The sequence below is a fragment of the Oncorhynchus nerka genome, linkage group LG20 (genome assembly GCF_034236695.1).
Source record: "Oncorhynchus nerka isolate Pitt River linkage group LG20, Oner_Uvic_2.0, whole genome shotgun sequence".
NCBI classification, from domain to species: Eukaryota; Metazoa; Chordata; class Actinopteri; order Salmoniformes; family Salmonidae; genus Oncorhynchus; species Oncorhynchus nerka.
This window is the reverse complement of record NC_088415.1, coordinates 67064900-67086910: the sequence shown is the minus strand read 5'-3', so window position 1 is coordinate 67086910 and position 22011 is coordinate 67064900.

The following is a 22011-nucleotide window of genomic DNA, read 5'->3' as shown; positions in this document are numbered from 1 at the left end:
TTGGCAAAGGGTCATTGTCTGAAATGGAATGCCCCTTAGCACTTGTTCCCACCTATCAACTGTCCCACCATGCAATGGATTTACAGTGCCTTGCAAAAGTATTCAATCACCTTGGATTTCTTAACATTTTATTGTGTTACAAAGTGGGATTGAAATGGAATTCATTGTCAGCAATCTACACAAAAAAGTACAACAGTTTTTAATATAAATGTAATAACAAAAAATATAGTTGTTGCATAATTATTCAGCTCTCTGGGTCAGTACATGTTAGGAACACCATTGGCATCAATTACAGCTGTGAGTGTTCTTCGGTAAGTCCCTAAGAGCTTTGCACATCTGGATTGTGCAATATGTGTAGCTGTTTTAAAATCACCAATGGCCTCATGATAACATCCCTATATTTTATGTCTTTACTCTTTTATATAATTATATCCTCCTAGTATTAATATCTAGTTTTTATGTATCCTTAGATATTGAACGTGGTGTTAGGTTTAAGCTCTTTGTGTATAGAAGTGTAATTATACTGAACCAAAATATGAATGCCACATGGGCCTGGGAGGTTATAGGCCCACCCATTGGCGAGTGTGGCCCAGCCAATCAGAATGAGTTTTTCCAAACAAAAGGGCTTCATTATAGACAGAAATAACCCTCAGCACCCCTCATGCTTTTAATCAGCTTCTTGATATGCCACACCTGTCAGGTGGATGAATTATTCCTTTACACTTGTGTGTATAAGGTAGTTGTTGTGAAATTGTTAGGTTAGATTACTCGTTGGTTATTACTGCATTGTCGGAACTAGAAGCACAAGCATTTCGCTACACTCGCATTAACATCTGCTAACCATGCGTATGTGACAAATAAAATCAGATTTTATTTTATTTATATTGGCATAACAGGGATGTCAACAAATTTATGAACAAAATTGGATAGAAATAAGCTTTTTGTGCGTATCAAAAATGTTGGTGATCTTTTATTTCAGCTCATGAAACATGGGACCAACACTTTACATGTTGCGTTTATATTTTTGTTCATTATTAGTATTTAGTGGACTGCAGTGAACTGTAGGAATGTGTACTCCCAATAACTCAAGGCTTCCTGTGACTGATAAGAAATCCTGTGATATGCACAGAGGAGCATGGAGAAATCCTGGATGATGGAAAAGTACTGAAGTACACATTTGTAGTAGGGACGGTTTGAGTGCTAAGGGTAGGCATCGAATGTATGCATTCAACTGGTACATCTTCCCAGAGTAAACATTTGAAATGTCACTCAGTGTTTGGCCTCTTGTATGAGAAATATGTTTATTGTATATTGAGATAGTGGTTTTCTAATCACTAGAGCTTTTGTAACTCTTTTGTAATTCCTTGGAAATAGGGTCAGATACATTTAATCACATCCACATCCAAGCCCCTACCATTTTGATTTGTTCTGAAGAGAAGAGGAGAGATTAAAATATGTTGTATGGTTAATGTAATCCTTAACGCAGCTATCATTTAAAGTGTCTTTCCATTCAACAAACCTATGATCAGCATTTTCTACAGCTGCTGTGACGGTTCCATGGAAATGAAGATGACATACATGACATGTTCCTATTTCTTTCTCTCATAATACAGGCATGCCAACGTTTGAATAGAGCTTGGAGTGAGATTTCCTAATGTGAATGCCATTGGCTCCACTAGTTTTAAAGCTAATTTCCAGCTATTCAACATATTTTATAGGCCCATGAACAGGGTGGAAAAAAAATACAAATACATGATTATTTTAAAGTTGAATACACACAAACCATTTGACCACATGGTTTGAAGGTACTTTGAAATAATTTTGCCATGAAAATTGGAGTATGCTAACTGGGGGACATTGAATTACATTGGTTTTTGGTTAGAAATGGCTCATATTAACAGTTGGTAGAAGTGGCTAACCATAGGATGGATTTCAGTTTCTCCTTGTCCATAAGAAACAAATGTAAATATGTCATTCATTTTGATGAACTATCACTTTAAAATAGGACCATAGAAAATCCTGCCTAGAGGTGCATGTATAGCTCTCCAAGAGCGTTGGCCACCGCTGATCTGTTTCCCAAGTCCTGTGGGTTTGTTACATTAGATTTATACAAATTACCTGACAGGTGGTTGAGGCTGATTTGCAAAACCTTGACATCATCTTTCGCTTTATAGGCAAGATCTGTTGCGTTTCTGCCTGCCAGTTCTGCCTAGCAGCTTGTGCACAATACTAAAATGACAAAACAGGATATTTGAGGCAAGGGGCATTTCAATATGGCCTATTCTCATTTTATGTATCTTATTATTCAACAATGTCCATAAATGCTAATAAAAATGCATAAGCCTCATTGCATTTCTGTATATATTTTTCTTAAGACATGAGTTGGCATATGATATTTCAAATAGCCTAATTACACCAACAAAATTGGTAAAAGGTTAAATGATAAAATTATGGGAATAACAGTAGTGTTCCTGCTGAGATAAGCACACTAATTAGTCTATATTTTAGCCCATTGTATGGGATGAGAATGACTTTCATCAGCTATTGTGAAAGACCAAATAAATTAACACCCAACCCAAATTATCTGTCAATGTTGTGTCTCCCCACAAGATTCATTTGCACATTTGAGTTTACACTCTGACAAAATAATGTTCATAATACAGTAAGACAAATGTCACCCTAACAAAATTCCTGCTGAATTCTGCTGCTACAGCCTAATGAACCTAGTGCTAAATTGCCAATGACAAACTGTAGAAATAGAATGAATAGAAAGGGCATCTCATTTCAAGTCAATGGTGGCATAATGTGTGGACTGACAGCCATTTTGAGTGTACCCATTCCTAGGTTGAAAATGACAGTATATTTTCAACCTAGCCCCATGCAGGAAGTAAATAGCCTATGGATCTGGGATCATGCAAGTGGTCGATTAAATCACGAGTACTGTCAAAAAGCATTCTGCGACAGAAACAGGCAGGGCCATAGCTACATATGATACAGAGGTCCGGAATAGTAGAATACACAAGGTGCAATTTCTAAACTTGGTTGTGCATTAGCAGTTTTCCTCTTTATTATATGTCACTCACTGACAGTCACTCAATTAGCCCATGTCACTTAAAATGTTTAGTTTGGTAAATTAGCTGGATAGTCTAGTTAGTCTAAATGTGTAGTAATCATGGCTGAAGGTGCCCAGGGGCCCTCATTGATTTTGTTAGTCACTCTCACACATACAGTGGGGCAAAACAGTATTTAGTCAGCCACCAATTGTGCAAGTTCTCCCACTTAAAAAGATGAGGCCTGTCATTTTCATCATAGGTACACTTCAACTATGACAGACAAAATGAGAAGAAAAAAAATCCAGAAATCACATTGTAGGATTTTTAATGAATTTATTTGCAAATTATGGTGGAAAAATAAGTACTTGGTCAATAACAAAAAGGTACTCCCCAGTAGGAGCAGCCCTCCATAGGAATGAATAACGTTTTGCAGTATTTCAATTAAACATAATTAAGTGACACAGGAGAAGAGTGCCTCTTTGGGATGTAGTTAATCCAGTTGGTGCTCTTTGATCATGGGATGAAATACTATAAAATAAAAAGTTAGTGCTGGATAATGAACAATGCCGAAATAGCCTTTGTGCAAGAACAAACTTCCAGAAGTAATCAAGGCTCATGTAGTTAATTGTTCCTTATTTCTTCACTTCACGTTAGTGCCTTGATAACCTCTAGAAGTTCATTTTTGCACAAAGGCTTTTTTGGAATTGTTCATTATCCAGCATCAATTTGTGTTTATCCTAAATGTATGTTATTGTAGTAGGTACAGTAACATTAGTACTCTGAATATTTTTTTTGTTTAGCTCACATAACAATTTTAAAATATGCATTACGGTGTCTGTAATAAAATAAACAAATGTCAAAAACAAATGTAGACATTAATAAATGCATTTCTATAGCTTCCAAATCTTTTGTAAAATTGAGGAGGAGTACCAACATGGCTGTGCAGTGGCTTCAATACTGCTCCCCCAGTCAGTCATCCAGTGTTTATACACATCATTGGTTTATACACACCCCATATTTATTTTTTAAACTGGGTGGTTCGAGGCCTGAATGCTGATTGGCTGTGTAACGCTCTTCTGAAGAAGAGGACCAAAGCACTGCATGGTACTTGTTCATGATAATTTATTCAAGCTGAACACTGACACAAAATAAAGTGGAACAAAACTAAACAGTTCTGTCTGGTGCAGACAAAACTAAATCAAATTTATTTATATAGCCCTTCGTACATCAGCTGATATCTCAAAGTGCTGTACAGAAACCCAGCCTAAAACCCCAAAACAGCAAGCAATGCAGGTGTAGAAGCACGGTGGCTAGGAAAAACTCCTTAGAAAGGCCAAAACCTAGGAAGAAACCTAGAGAGGAACCAGGCTATGTGGGGTGGCCAGTCCTCTTCTGGCTGTGCCGGGTGGAGATTATAACAGAACATGGCCAAGATGTTCAAATGTTCATAAATGACCAGCATGGTCGAATAATAATAAGGCAGAACAGTTGAAACTGGAGCAGCAGCATGGCCAGGTGGACTGGGGACAGCAAGGAGTCATCATGTCAGGTAGTCCTGGGGCATGGTCCTGGAGCAGCAGCATGGCCAGGTGGACTGGGGACAGAGAGTCAAAGAAAGAGAGAAAGAAAGAGAGAAGGAGAGATTTAGAGAACGCACACTTAGATTCACACAGGACACCGAATAGGACAGAAGTACTCCAGATATAACAAACTGACCCTAGCCCCCCGACACAAACTACTGCAGCAAAAATACTGGAGGCTGAGACAGGAGGGGTCAGGAGACACTGTGGCCCCATCCGAGGACACCCCCGGACAGGGCCAAACAGGAAGGATATAACCCCACCCACTTTGCCAAAGCACAGCCCCAACACCACTAGAGGGATATCTTCAACCACCAACTTACCATCCTGAGACAAGGCTGAGTATAGCCCACAAAGATCTCCGCCACGGCACAACCCAAGGGGGGGGGGGCAACCCAGACAGGATGACCACAACAGTGAATCAACCCACTCAGGTGACGCACCCCTTCCAGGGACGGCATGAGAGAGCCCCTGTAAGCCAGTGACTCAGCCCTGTAATAGGGTTAGAGGCAGAGAATCCCAGTGGAAAGAGGGGAACCGGCCAGAGCCTTTCCGTTCACCTTCCCACTCCTGGGCCAGACTACACTCAATCATATGACCCACTGAAGAGATGAGTCTTCAGTAAAGACTTAAAGGTTGAGACCGAGTTTGCGTCTCTGACATGGGTAGGCAGACCGTTCCATAAAAATGGAGCTCTATAGGAGAAAGCCCTGCCTCCAGCTGTTTGCTTAGAAATTCTAGGGACAATTGGGAGGCCTGAGTCTTGTGACCGTAGCGTACGTGTAGGTATGTACGGCAGGACCAAATCAGAGAGATAGGTAGGAGCAAGCCCATGTAATGCTTTGTAGGTTAGCAGTAAAACCTTGAAATCAGCCCTTGCTTTGACAGGAAGCCAGTGTAGAGAGGCTAGCACTGGAGTAATATGATCAAATATTTTGGTTCTAGTCAGGATTCTAGCAGCTGTATTTAGCACTAACTGAAGTTTATTTAGTGCTTTATCCGGGTAGCCGGAAAGTAGAGCATTGCAGTAGTCTAACCTAGAAGTGACAAAAGCATGGATGAATTTTTCTGCATCATTTTTGGACAGAAAGTTTCTGATTTTTGCAATGTTACGTAGATGGAAAAAAGCTGTCCTTGAAATGGTCTTGATATGTTCTTCAAAAGAGAGATCAGGGTCCAGAGTAACGCAGAGGTCCTTCACAGTTTTATTTGAGACGACTGTACAACCATTAAGATTAATTGTCAGATTCAACAGAAGATATCTTTGTTTCTTGGGACCTAGAACAAGCATCTCTGTTTTGTCCGAGTTTAAATAGTAGAAAGTTTGCAGCCATCCACTTCCTTATGTCTGAAACACATGCTTCTAGCGAGGGCAATTTTGGGGCTTCACCATGTTTCATTGAAATGTACAGCTGTGTGTCACCCGCATAGCAGTGAAAGTTAACATTATGTTTTCGAATAACATCCCCAAGAGGTAAAATATATAGTGAAAACAATAGTGGTCCTAAAACGGAACCTTGAGGAACACTGAAATTTACAGTTGATTTGTCAGAGGACAAACCATTCACAGAGACAAACTGATATCTTTCCGACAGATAAGATCTAAACCAGTCCAGAACTTGCCCGTGTAGACCAATTTGGGTTTCCAATCTCTCCAAAGGAATGTGGTGATCGATGGTATCAAAAGCAGCACTAAGGTCTAGGAGCACGAGGACAGATGCAGAGCCTCGGTCCGATCCCATTAAAATGTCATTTACCACCTTCACAAGTGCCGTCTCAGTGCTATGATGGGGTCTAAAACCAGACTGAAGCATTTCGTATACATTGTTTGTCTTCAGGAAGGCAGTGAGTTGCTGCGCAACAGCCTTCTCTAAAATTGTTGAGAGGAATGGAAGATTCGATATAGGCCGATAGTTTTTTATATTTTCTGGGTCAAGGTTTGGCTTTTTCAAGAGAGGCTTTATTACTGCCACTTTTAGTGAGTTTGGTACACATCCGGTGGATAGAGAGACGTTTATTATGTTCAACATAGGAGGGCCAAGCACAGGAAGCAGCTCTTTCAGTAGTTTAGTTGGAATAGGGTCCAGTATGCAGCTTGAAGGTTTAGAGGCCATGATTATTTTCATCATTGTGTCAAGAGATATAGTACTAAAACACTTGAGCGTCTCTCTTGATCCTAGGTCCTGGCAGAGTTGTGCAGACTCTGAGGTTTGGAGGAATACGCAGATTTAAAGAAGAGTCCGTAATTTGCTTTCTAATAATCATAATCTTTTCCTCAAAGAAGTTCATGAATTTATCACTGCTAAAGTGAAAGTCATCCTCTCTTGGGGAATGCTGCTTTTTAGTTAGCTTTGCAACAGTATCAAAAAGGAATTTTGGATTGTTCTTATTTTCCTCAATTAAGTTAGAAAAATAGGATGATCGAGCAGCAGTAAGGGCTCTTCGGTACTGCACGGTACTGTCTTTCCAAGCTAGTCGGAAGACTCCAATTTGTAAGTCGCTCTGGATAAGAGCGTCTGCTAAATGACTTAAATGGAAGACTTCCAGTTTGGTGTGGCGCCATTTCCGTTCCAATTTTCTGGAAGCTTGCTTCAGAGCTCGGGTATTTTCTGTGTACCAGGGAGCTAGTTTCTTATGAGAAATGTTTTTAGTTTTTAGGGGTGCAACTGCATCTAGGGTATTGCGCAAGGTTAAATTGAGTTCCTCAGTTAGGTGGTTAACTGATTTTTGTCCTCTGGCGTCCTTGGGTAGACAGAGGGAATCTGGAAGGACATCAAGGAATCTTTGTGTTGTCTGTGAATTTATAGCACAACTTTTGATGCACAACATAATCCTGGACTATCGGCCCTTGGTTGGGGTCTGAGCAGATTATTTGTTGCAATTGCAAACGTAATAAAATGGTGGTCCGATAGTCCAGGATTATGAGGAAAAACATTAAGATCCACAACATTTATTCCATGGGACAAAACTAGGTCCAGCGTATGACTGTGACAGTGAGTGGGTCCAGAGACATGTTGGACAAAACCCACTGAGTCGATGATGGCTCCGAAAGCCTTTTGGAGTGGGTCTGTGGACTTTTCCATGTGAATATTAAAGTCACCAAAGATTAGAATATTATCTGCTATGACTACAAGGTCCGATAGGAATTCAGGGAACTCAGTGAGAAACACTGTATATGGCCCAGGAGGCCTGTAAACAGTAGCTATAAAAAGTGATTGAGTAGGCTGCATAGATTTCATGACTAGAAGCTCAAAAGACGAAAACATATTTTTTTTTTGTAAATTGAAATTTGCTATCGTAAATGTTAGCAACACCTCCGCCTTTGCGGGATGCACAGAGGATATGGTCACTAGTCTAGCCAGGAGGTGAGGCCTCATTTAAAACAGTAAATTCATCAGGCTTAAGCCATGTTTCAGTCAGGCCAATCACATCAAGATTATGATCAGTGATTAGTTCATTGACTATAATTGCCTTTGAAGTAAGGGATCTAACATTAAGTAGCCCTATTTTGAGATGTTAGGTATCATGATCTCTTTCAGTAATGACAGGAATGGAGGTGGTCTTTATCCTAGTGAGGTTGCTAAGGCGAACACCGCCATGTTTAGTTTTGCCCAACCTAGGTCGAGGCACAGACACGGTCTCAATGGTGATAGCTGAGCTGACTACACTGACTGTGCTAGTGGCAGACTCCACTATGCTGGCAGGCTGGCTAACAGCCTGCTGCCTTGCCTGCACCCTATTTTATTGTGGAGCTAGAGAGTTAGAGCCCTGTCTATGTTGGTAGATAAGATGAGAGCACCCCTCCAGCTAGGAGGTGGGAAAAAGGCTACCTAATTATGATTCTCAATCAGAGACAACGATAGTCAGCTGCCTCTGATTGAGAACCACACCCTGCCAAACAAAGAAATAGAAAACATAGAAATAAAGAAACTAGACTGCCCACCCTAATCACACCCTGGCCTAACGAAAATAGAGAATAAAAGCCTCTATGGCCAGGGCGTGACAGTACCCCCCCCAAACATGCGGACTCCGGCCGCAAAACCTGACACTAAAGGGGAGGGTCCGGGTGGGCTTCCTCTCTGGTGCAGGGACCCTCGCCGCCGACCCCAGACTGGGGACCCTCATAGCAGGCCCCTCGTTGCGGGCCCCGGACTGGAGGCCGTCTCTGGAGGCTCCGGGCTGGAGGCAGTCTCTGGAGTGGAGAGACACACAGGAGGCCTGGCTCTGGGAGCAGGCACAGGACTTACCAGGCTAGGGAGACATACAGGAGGATTCTTCCTTGGCCGAGGCACCGGATACACTGGACCGCGTAGGCGCACTGGCGGTCTCGAGCGCAGAGCTGGCACAACCCGTTCTGGCTGGATGCCCACTTCCACCCGGCAAATGCGGGACGCTGGCACAGAGCATGCCGGCCTGTGAATGCTCAACCGAGACAGTGTACATCACCCCATAACACAGGGCCTGACCAGTCACATGCTCGCCACGGTAAGCACGGGGAGTTGGCTCAGGTCTGATTCCTGACTCTGCCTGACTCTGCCACACTCGCCGTGTGCCTCCCCCCCCCAAAAAAAATGTGTTGGGGGCTGCCTCTCGGGCTTCCTTGTTAGCCGTGTTCCCTCATAACGCTGCCACTCTGCCTTCGCTGCCTCCAGTTCCTCCCTTGGACGGCGATACTCCCCAGCCTGCCTCCAGGGTCCCTTACCATCCAGGATCTCTTCCCATGTCCAGGAGTCCTCTCTGCCACGCTGCTTGGTCCTTTGGTGATGGGTAGTTCTGTAACGCTCGTCTGAAGATGAGGACCAAGGGCACAGCGTGGTACGTGTTCATGATCATTTATTCAAACTGAACACTGCCACAAAATAACAAAGTGGAACAAACCGAAACAGTTCTGTCTGGTGCAGACACAAAACAGAAAACAACTACCCACAAACCCAGGTGGGAAAAAGGCTACCTAAGTATGATTCTCAATCAGAGACAACGATAGACAGCTGCCTCTGATTGAGAACCACACCTGGCCAAACAACAAAGAAATCCAAAACATAGAAATAAAGAAACTAGAATACCCACCCTAGTCACACCCTAGCCTAACCAAAATAGAGATAAAAGCCTCTTTATGGCCAGGGCGTGACAGGCTGACAGTCGTGGTATATCAGACCGGATACCACGGGTATGACAAAACATTATTATTTTACTGCTCTAATTACGTTGGTAACCAGTTTATAATCACAATCAGAGAGAGAGAGAGAGAGAGAGAGAGACAGAGGCAGAGGCAGAGAGAGAGACATTATGTTAATCCTAGCACCTCGGGGGTTTATTGTGTATGGCCAATATACCAAGGCCAAGGGCTGTGTCCAGGCACTCCGCAATGCATCGTGCTTAAGAACAGCCCTTAGCCGTGGTATATTGGCCATATACCACACCCCCTCATGCCCCATTGCCTTATTGATTCTTGACATAGCTCACTCTAATATATCTACTGCTGTACACATCATTCTCTCTGCTTCCGCACGGCAAGTGGTACTGGTGCATCAAGTCTGACACCAACAGGCTAAATAGCTAAGAGAATGAATAAATGGACTACCTGAGGTGACCCTTGTATTTTATAAAACAATTTGCACTGTCTCTATGCACATTCACAGGACTCTACACTCTCACACACACTGACACTCCAACACACACATAAAATGCACACACATGTATACTGACTCCACACACACACACTCTCACATACAATCATAACTGCTGCTGGTCTGTTTATGATATACTGTATCCTGATGCCTACAGTGCCTTGCGAAAGTATTTGGCCCCCTTGAACTTTGCGACCTTTTGCCACATTTCAGGTTTCAAACATAAAGATATAAAACTGTATTTTTTGTGAAGAATCAACAACAAGTGGGACACAATCATGAAGTGGAAGGACATTTATTGGATATTTCAAACTTTTTTAACAAATCAAAAACTGAAAAATTGGGCGTGCAAAATTATTCAGCCCCTTTACTTTCAGTGCAGCAAACTCTCTCCAGAAGTTCAGTGAGGATCTCTGAATGATCCAATGTTGACCTAAATGACTAATGATGATAAATACAATCCACCTGTGTGTAATCAAGTCTCCGTATAAATGCACCTGCACCAAAAAAATACAGTTTTATATCTTTATGTTTGAAGCCTGAAATGTGGCAAAAGGTCGCAAAGTTCAAGGGGGCCGAATACTTTCGCACGGCACTGTATTCACCTACTGTAGCTAACCCCTATACATATCTACCTATCCCTGTTCATTGTAAATATGTTATTGGATATATAGCTTCTTACTTTCCCATGTTCTTCTTATTTCTAGTTCTTATGTGTTTTTTTGTTCTACCTCCATGTTATTTTTAGTGCTACATTGATATTGATTACTGCATTGGATTTGGAACTTGCAAGAAAGGCATATGATTGTGCTTGTGCCAGGACATAAAGAAATGTGGTGTAAATTCTTCTGGTGTATATATGTATAGATTGCATTTTGATTACCGTTACAGTGCTATTTGGGTGGTTAATTGAACTCGTCCCAACAATCTTAATTTCTTGTTTTTTTTATTGTGCTTTTTTAACCTTTAATTATTTGTGTACTTGTGCTGGGAATATGCTTTGTCATTATTAAAATGAGTATGAGATTTCAGTGACCCAAGTGCACCATACACTCCAACGGACACACCCAAGGCCTGTTAACCCATTTAAAGCCTTCCATTGTCTGTACTTGAAAGTACATGACCTCCCTCTGCCCCTCTTGCTGCATGTGGTAAATGTGTCTTGGATGGGAGCTGAAGTGGAGGAGGCTGGGATTTGTGTTTAGACCGTTGAGCTCATGCTATCACAATAAACTGCCGATAAGACTGGAGCATTCAGTCAGCTCAGTACATGTAGATCTCTGCTGAGAGAGAGAGAGAGAGACAGAGAAATAAGAGAGAGGGAGAGAGACAGAGAGAGAGACAGAGAGAGAGAGACATTATGTTAATCCTAATTGCTGCTATTATTACATTTTGGAAAAATCCTTCACGCGTGGGTCTGGGTCATGGTTGTGGACATTTTGACAGGCCTTGAGAAGGAATGTAACACCATAATGCAAAGCAGATACACACGCTCACAGGCACACACACAAAAACACACTGCAAATGCCCCTACAACGATGTCCCTCTCCTCTCTCTCTCTCTCCTCTTTCTCCTATGTCAGTCTCCAAGTGAACAACTTTTATACTGTTTATTTTATTTAACCTTTATTTAACTAGGCATGTCAGTTAAGAACACATTTTATTTACAATGACGGCCTACCAAAAGGCCTCCTGCGGGAATAGGGGCTGGGATTAAAAATAAATAATGAAGGACAAAACACATCACGACAAGAGAGACACCACAACACTACATCAAGAGAGACCAAAGACAGCACAGCATGGCAGCAACACATGACAACAACACGTTAGCAACACAAAATGGCAGCCGCACAAAACATGGTACAAACATCGTTGGTCACAGACAACAGCACAAACAGTACTGTAGGGTCTGGACCAACAAAGTTGTGGTGCAAAGCATAAAGGATTATTCACCGTGTGCAGACGTTGATAATAATATAGACAGGAAACAAACCACCTCATCCTGAGTTTCTGTCGTCGTGCCTGTGTTGAGGCATAATCTTTCTTCCACGTGAGTCATCCATTAACTGATAAATACTCATTTAGAGCTTAGTGTGAATAGGTGTGTCTACTACAGGCTAGTAGACAACTGCAGGTGTGAACACAACCCCAGGATACCCTCTGCACAGGTCTGTTAGTGTTAGAATCATTTCACTGGGAAGTTCATTTGAGGTAGTAATGTCTGTTATTGTCAACCAAGGCCCAGCCAAAACTCCAAACAAAAGTACCTTACCTGTGATAGCAATTTCATGTAAGAGTGTTGTTTTAAGTAGAAATCCATCCTTGACCATATATTGCATTAAAACCTGTGCATTAAAAACATAGTGTGAGAAAGTTAAGGTAAAGTTATCCTCATGCTGGACAGTTCTGGAGACTTTCTGGAAGAGTTTGATGAGATGCTCTGATGTTACCGTTTCTAACCCTCGCCTTCACATGTGCGCTGTCAGTTTTACACACATGATCCAACAGAAGAAAATATCCCGTAATTTAAATCAGTTAAATGTATGGGCATATACAAATGACAGATTGGGTTTCATATTCTCTCTGATTTACGAGTCCTAGTTTTATTTCCCCTAACCAGGATAACCAGGCAAGGATTGATGATTGTTCTTTCAACAAACCACATCATTTCAACCCCCTTTACCTGTAAATCTTATCAAACTATTGAGACCTAGAAGGAAAAAAAAGAGAGGCTTGTGCAACTCTCCCCTCAACTGTCAGTTAATGCTCTTAGGTCAACGTACACACAAAACAATACCTTAGTCAGTACTGTTCCAGTACAAGGGAAAGTCTATAAAGGAGGTTGCTCAATGGAACTTTCTTCAGTAGAAAGGTCAGTGACAGATGAGGGTGTGGCTCTGCGTATACCTCAGGCACCCCCCCCCCCCCCCTTACCCAAACATTAGCCTCACCAACACACCCTCTTCCCTTCCCTTGAAGCCAGTGAGTGAGAGGGAGAGGCACCAACGTTGTGTGTGAAGAGGAATCATTGTCTGGGTGAGAGAAGTTGCATTATAGGCTTTAAGAAATCTAGACACTATCTTTACTACAAAGAGATAACAAACTACTGCACCGTCAATGGCCCTTCTCATTTTAGATTTCAGATGACAAAAAGTCAGAAGGAACATTGTAATTTTTCAGTCAAAGGACTGGTCTGAGGCCTACCTACAAGTCATCTCAGTCTTTATTGGTGTACAATCAATCATACTTTACTTTTGACCAAGACCCAGGTTATGAATGCACAATATCACTAGATAGTTGTCACATAAACACATATTCATATCCTTAGACACATCACCAAATATAACACACATTTCTGGAGTGCCTTATCTGATTGGCTGACTGCAGTCGTTATGTGTCTCATTTATGGGGTTTCCATAGCGGTGTTATCTGCTCTTCTCTCTTCAGAGAGGAATGCCGCTGAAACCTGTTCCCTGCCAAACACGGTGTGGTGAGGCGTCCAGGGTTCTACTCAGGTTAGAGAGAGAGCCATATCACTGGACACACCCTGTGTCCTGCCCTCAGGTAGTATCACACACATATACACACACACACACACACTGAAGATCTTATCCTGCTTCCTATTCTATTTATTTTTTATTTTTTAAAATTGAACTTTTATTTAACTAGGCAAGTCAGTTAAGAACAAATTCTTATTTACAATGACGGCCTACCCCGGCCAAACCCGGACGACGCTGGGCCAATTGTGCACCACCCTATGGGACTTCCAATCCCGTCCGGTTATGATACAGCCTGGATTGCAAAAGGTCAAAAATTTGATGTCGTCCTATTCTTTAACTTAGATTTTAGTCGTATTCTTTTCAAAGTTAAAGAATATGACTAAATGGAATTCAATCAAACTTTAAATAAACTTTTATTTGATTTATTCCTATTCTTTAACTTAGATTTTTGGTTGAGATGGAGACATGAATCCAACATATCAATTATTCACTGTAAGATTACATTTGAAAGCAACTAAGGCTTGAAAACGTACAGTACGCCTATATATATATTATATTTTTGGTTGAACCCTCGGTTAAATTGAAACAATAGCTGTTGATGACTTTGGAAATGCTATATACTAAATAGCATCATTGATTATATATTAATTATAAAGTATGGTTAGATTTCATTTGCTCTGTTAAACCTACCCTTTGGAATGACTTTGGTAGCAACAGTGAATCTATTTAGTTATTAATCATTTTCACGATAGCACATTGGTAGTAGTCAGTAACAAATATCAAAGCTAAGCATGACTGGGCTTGGTTAAAACCCTTGATGGGAGACCAATTGCTAGCTGTAGATAGATCAACTCTCCAGTAGGAAGTACTACAGAGCATTTTCTTCTGATAGTTGAAGATCTGACGTTGTTTCAAAGTTACAAATTCAAAAAATGTTATACAAGATTTGTCTATCTTGAAAATTGGTGACCATGATGACATCATCCTGTGGTTTAAATTTCAACCTAAAAACAACAGTTTACTTTGATGACTTTTTGGAAATCCAATGTATTTTCCACATATATTCCGCAACACAATACACTGAAAAATGACAGTACCTTAAAACAACATTGATTCAAGAAGTTTGTGCCCAGTAGTATGTGTCTGTCTTCTGTGTATTTTAACACAAGCTGTGTTATACCGATATCTATCTTAAACAGACAGATTTTGATGGGGATCTTTGTAATATGCTAACTAGATTCGGCCCAAACTGTCAGGACAGTGTGGTTGTGTCATCTGCCAGGCCTACCACTGCCGGGCCTACCACTGTTGGGTCGTCTGCAAACTTACTGATGGTGTTGGAGTTGTGGGCAGCTACGCAGTCATGGGTGAACAGGGAGTACAGGATGAGACTAAGCACACACCCCTGAGGGGCCCCCGTGTTGAGGGTCAGCGTGGCTGATATGTTGTTGTCTACCCTCACCACCTGGCCCATCAGGAAGTCTAGGATTCAGATGAAGAGGGAGGTGTCCCAGTGTCCTTAGTTTAGTGATGAGCTTGGAAAGCACAACTGTGTTGAACGCTGAGCTGTAGTCAATGAACAGCATTCTCGCGTAGGTGTTCCTTTTGTCCAGGTGGGAAAGGGCAGTGTGGAGTGTAATAGGGATTGCATTATCTGTGGATCTGTTGGGGCGGTATGTGAATTGTAGTGGGTCCAGGGTGAATGGGATGATGGTGTTCATGTGAGCCATGACCAGCCTTTCAAAGCATTTCAAGGCTACAGATGTGAGTGCTATGGGGCTTAGTCATTTAGACAGGTTACCTTAACGTTCTTGGGTGCAGGGACTATGTTGGTCTGCTTGAAACATGTACAGGTATTACAGATTGAGTCAGGGAGAGTTCGAAAATGTCAGTGAAGATACTTTCCAGCCAGTCAGTTCATGCTATGAGTACACGTCCTGGTAGTCCATCTGACCATGCGGACCTGTGAACGTTAACCTGTATAAAGGTCTTGCTCACATCAGCTCACATCACCTCGAAGTGCGCATAGAAGGTATTTAGCGATTCTGATCGGCTGGACAGCTAGCGGCTGGGTTTCCCTTTGTAATCCTTGATAGTTTGCAAGCCCTGCCACATCTGACAAGCGTCAGAGCCGGTGTAGTAGGATTCCATCTTGGTCCTATATTGACACTTTCCCTGTTTAATGGTTCGTCAGAGGGACTGGCAAGGGTCCAGATTAGTGTCCCGCTTATTGAAAGCGACAGCTTTAGCCTTTAGCTCAGTGTGGATGCTCCCTGTAATCCATGGTTTCTGGTTGGGATATGTACGTACGGTCACTGTGGTGACAACGTCGTCGATGTACTTATTAGTGGTAAACTCCTCAATGCCGTTGGATAAATCCCGGAACATCTTCCAGTCTATGCTAGAAAAACAGTCCTGTAACTTAGCATCCACTTCATCGGACCACTTCCGTATTGAGTGTGTCACTGGTACTTCCTGTTCGAGTTTTTACTTGTAAACAGGGATCAGGAAGATATATTTATGGTTAGATTTGCCAAATGGAGGGCAAGGAAGAGCTTTGTATGTGTCTCTGTGTGTGGAGTTATTTTTTGCACATGTGACATGCTGGTAGAAATGAGGTAAACCAGATTTGTTGTTAATAAAGACATCCCTACCTATTAGCTTACCCGACGCAGCCATTCTGTCCTGCTGATGTATAGAAAAACAGCTAGATTTATATTGTCCATGTCCTTATTCAGCCACGACTCAGAGAAACATAGGATATTACAGTTTCAGATCACATTGATAGTATAGCTCGAACGGAGCTCATACAGTTTATTTTCCAGTGATTGCACCTCTGCCAATAGAACGGAGGGTAGAGGCGACTTATCCACTCTCTCCGACTTAGTCTCGTCAGGTATCCCGCACGCCGGCCTCTATAGCACTGTCTCCTACTTTAGTGTTGGGGATTTGGACCTGGTACGTGATAATCAATATGTCTTTAGACTCCTGCTAATTGACGTAATGGAGGTTAGTGATAGCTGTTCTGATGTCCAAAAGCACTTTTTGGTCATAGAAAATTTAGTTTTGATTTTGATTTTAAGCTTCAAAACATCTTGCCCAGCTAACAACTACATGTTTGTTTTTTACTTTATAAATTCTAATTATATTTTCAAGGCTCCACATGTTGTCATGGAAAACAACCAATGAGCAACTCCACCATAAATCCAGCACATATTGAACATTGAGATTGCCTAAAGGGAAAGTTTTCCCAAAAGGGAACGCCTACTCTGTGAAGTGCATGTGCAATAACTCAATTTGCCCTTGCACTCCTTCTAAACAATGCAATTAAAAAAAAAACTTTGGCAAGGAGTAAAGTCTACAAAATACAGTCCATTCTGTTTGTTTCAGATTATAGTTTTGGAAACAGAAAAATCTATGGAGATCAAATGTTTCATTGATGTGCAAAAGGTCGGCCAAAATCCATCTCGCTCCATTTTCTCCCAGACTCCCACTGCCGGCCACTGGGCTTCCTCTCATCACCATTTGGAAACGACGACTGAATGCTTCACATTTACCCATCCGGAAAAATATCTGGCTCCTTGTTCTGTCTGTGCTGGTCCACAGACTAGCACAGAACTATCAGGGGCAGGGACAGGGCCGGCCTGCCCATTAGACATGATTAGGTGGCTGCCCATGGCAGCAGATTGACAAGGGTGACATTTTCCAAGCTGAAACTGACCAAGACGCACCTCCAACAACCTCACAGAATTATTCCCAAAAACAATTACAGTTTCTCTCAACCAGTGGCATATGTGCGGTGAACCAGAAGAACCCATCGGATGTCGCTGCCACCGATAGTTGGCAAAATGCCCATAAAATGTCCATCGAGTAAAAATGAAAATGAAAATTTTCATGGAAATTAACATTTGTAATGAATCAGATACTTAAAGTATTCAGGTGCACATCCCACTGCACGTCACCCCCTCCCCCGCGCTTCCCGCTGTGTCCGAAATGAAGACGTCAACTTCAAAAATTGACAGCTGTCAATCATCAGGATGGAACCCTTTTCAGGTAGTGAAGTTGCTCATTGTTTAAGCTAATTAGATCTAATTAATATGAGAATTGTTGATAGTGGTTCTGATTTGCCAGAATTGATATATGATTATTTTACGAGGGCCCTGCTGCTGCTGAAGATGATGATGATGATGAGAGAGGAAGTCAAAGTGACAGCAGTGAAACGTTGTTTGACCAATTCAGATGAGGAAAACAATCAGACGGATGATGATGATGATGAACAATGTTAACATACTGTGAGGTAAGTGATTGTTCCAACATATGACTGGACAGCATTCCTTGGCAGTTTCTTCAGGAAAGTGATGGGGGTAAAAAATAACCAACATTTTATTTCACACAGGGGTCAGGGTCTGTGGAGAACAAAGAGTTTGCAGACAGTGAAGTCACACAGCAAAGTCTGCTTAAAGATGAAGAGTCTATGCTAGAGAAAAAAAAAGTGATTGTTCCAAAAGGACTGGATACAAAATGACCATGGTATCGCTATGATGAGATAAGGCCTTTCACCGCTGAAGAGTGTAGGGACATCACCACCCCTTCCCCATCAGTCCCTAAGCCTGGGAGGAGGGCTTACTGGGAACTGAAAAACTCATCAGTTTCGCACAGCACACACCAACACGCAAGCGCGCACACACACACACACACACACACACGCACACACACACACACACACACACACACACACACACACACACACACACACACACACACACACAATAACAACTTAATCAATAACTAGCCTACTGTAATGTATATCTAGCCTACAGTAATGTTTAGAAGTTACAGTACATAATTTTATATAAGAATATAAATATAATTATTATAATTTGTATATATAGTACTATAACTGGGTGGTTCAAGCCCTGAATGCTGATTGTCTGAAAGAAATGTTTTGTCATACCTGTGGTTTACTGTTTGATATACCACAGGTATGACAAAACATTTATTTTTACTGTTCTAATTATGCTGGTAACCAGTTTATAATAGCAATAAGGCACCTCAGGGTTGCGTAACTTGCGTTGTGCCAAAGAACAGCCCTTAGCCATGGTATATTGGCCATATACCACACCTCTTCGTGCCTTATTGCTTAATTATATAATCATCATAGTGTAATGATTGTATAATTACATATGGCCTTTAATATAATTATTATAGTTAATTGTTTGTGATCTTTTACACTGTATCCAACCTGTTAATCAACTTTTAAATGTAAACGAATGTAAAAAATAAATAAATAATATTGTTCTGAAATGTGTTCTTTCAAGTGGTACCAATAATTCAACACTATTGTTGTCAAAATAATCTGTTCTATGTGATATTTTATTGCAAATAATATGAATAAGTGTTGTTTCAAAATATATAAATACATTAACAATCTTTTTGAAAACAACCCAGTTGACTGACTGTCTTTGAATCTTTTAATTCATGTTTTTCTCTTTTTAATTTGGGGATGTAGACAATGTTAAAAGGTTCTGTTAAAGATAGCGGTGTTAATAAAACAGATTTGTATTCAAGAGAGTTTGTAGTTTTCAGAAATACTGGATATAAACTCAGCCCAAAAAGTTACGTCCTCTCACTGTCTACGGTGTTTATTTTCAGCAAACTTAACATGTGTAAATATTTGTATGAACATAACAAGATTCAAAATTGAGACATAAACCGAACAAGTTCCACAGACATGTGACTAACAGAAATGGAATAATGTGTCCCTGAACAAAGGGGGGGGGATCAAAAGTAACAGTCAGTATCTGGTGTGGCCACCAGCTGCATTAAGTACTGCAGTGCATCTCCTCCTCATTGACTGCACCAGATTTGCCAGTTCTTGCTGTGAGATGTTACTCAACTCTTCTACCAAGGCACCTGCAAGTTCTCTGATATTTCTGGGGGGAATGGCCCTAGCCCTCACCCTCCGATCCAACAGGTCCCAGACGTGCTCAATGGGATTGAGATCCAGGCTCTTCGCTGGCCATGGCAGAACACTGACAATCATGTCTTGCAGGAAATCACGCACATAACGAGCAGTATGGCTGGTGGCATTGTCATGTTAGGATGAGCCTGCAGGAAGGGTACCACATTAGGGAGGAGGATGTCTTCCCTGTAATGCACAGCGTTATGATTGCCTGCAATGACAACAAGCTCAGTCCGATGATGCTGTGACACATCGTCCCAGACCATGACAGACCCTCCACCTCCAAATCGATCCTACTCCAGAGTACAGGCCTCGGTGTAACGCTCATTCCTTCGACGATAAACGCGAATCCGAACATCACCCCTGGTGAGACAAAACAGTGATTTGTCAGTGAAGAGCACTTTTTGCCAGCTCTGTCTGGTCCAGCGACGGTGGGTTTGTGCCCATAAGCGACGTTGTTGCCGGTGATGTCTGGTGAGGACCTGCCTTTACAACAGGCCTACAAGCCCTCAGTTCAGCCTCTCTCAGCCTATTGTGGACAGTCTGAGCACTGATGGAGGGATTGTGCGTTCCTGGTGTAACTCGGGCAGTTGTTGTTGCCATCCTATACCTGTCCCGCAGGTGTGATGTTCGGATGTGCCGATCCTATGCAGGTGTTGTTACACGTGGTCTGCCACTGCGAGGACGATCAGCTGTCCATCCTGTCTCCCTGTAGCAATTTAGACATCTATGTTTGGTCCGGTCTGGACCGACCTTGATTTGGTAAAAGAATAGACATCTATAAAGGACATCTTTTAAACTTTCATTCAGAACCAAAAATGAACCTGATTTCAACATCCTTAAAAGACATCTTTCCAATGTCACAAAATAAGTATTTTCACCTTTCATTCAGAACATAAAATAAACAAAATTCAACGTCTGGAAAATACGTATTTTAGACCTCTTGTCGACATAATTTTGCTTACTGGGAATTTTCTAGATTTTTTGGTCTAGCCTAGGGCGGCCAGGATGCACATTAAGGAAAAACATTGAATAATAAGTTCTGTAGAAGTCCTGCCCTTCTATCTTGTCATCCTGCCTCCCTCTCCCTTCCCTTAGATTCTCACTTGGTTGTGATTGCAACATCCCTAGCATCCGTGTGTCACGTTCGTCATAACGAGGAGACCAAACAACCGTGACGCTATAAGACACGAGTGCTGACAGGCAACTACACATAGACAATATCCCACAAAACCAAAATGGAAAATGGCAACCTAAATAGGATCCCCAATCAGAGACAACGATAAACAGCTGCCTCTGATTGGGAACCAATTCAGGCCACCATCGACCTGCATTTACCTAGACAAATCGAAACCCCATAGATATACAAAAAACCCTAGAGAAGCAAAAACACACATACCACCCTCGTCACACCCTGACCTAACCAAAATAATAAAGAAAACAAAGATAACTAAGGTCAGGGCGTGACACCGTGTCTCACTGTGCAATCCACCCCCAATCCACACTGTGCAATCCACCCCTTAAAAAAAAGATTGCAGTTTTGAAATTGCAGTAAAAGTGCAGTAACTGCAGTTGACTGTATTATTTTGGACGCAGTAATTACAGAACAACTGGAGTGTTTGATAGTTGAATTGTAGTTATACTGCCCTCTAACTACAGTTATACTACAGTGTACTGCAGTTATACTGCACTCTGAATGCATTTTTTTCATAAAGGGACCTGATGGACTTTTACTGTGTGAAGACAGACTGCACCCATAATAAAACCATGGTTTTATCAGTCCAGAGGAAAGATGAAATCACCCGCCCTACTCCCCAAAGACCATTAAGTAGTTCCTTGTAATTTGACAACATATGCAAAAGTGGAATTGTTTTCTTTTATCAGTACACTTTCTTAATCTGTCCCTGTCTGTCTGTCTGTCTGTCTCTCTCTCTCTCACAGACACTCACACAGACAGGCACACTGCAATAATATTTAACTAGGTTAATCAATTTATTACCAGGCTAAAGGCTGTTGAAAATGTAAACATCAGGAGTGTCTTTCAAGTTCTGAGTGTAGTCCTTCCTAGCAGAAACAGAGATTTGGGAATCTCACATCCCTGAATGAGGTTTTACACCTGAATGAGAAAGCACTGGACACAAGATGGTGTCCTAACATTTTATAGAATATTAATGATTGTGGATGCATTAGCTGCAGTTTTGGACTACTAAAGAAATCAAAACAATGTTGGCCAATATATTGTGATGTGTGTTGTACATGATTTGTAATAAGTTTATATTTCATTTTCAAC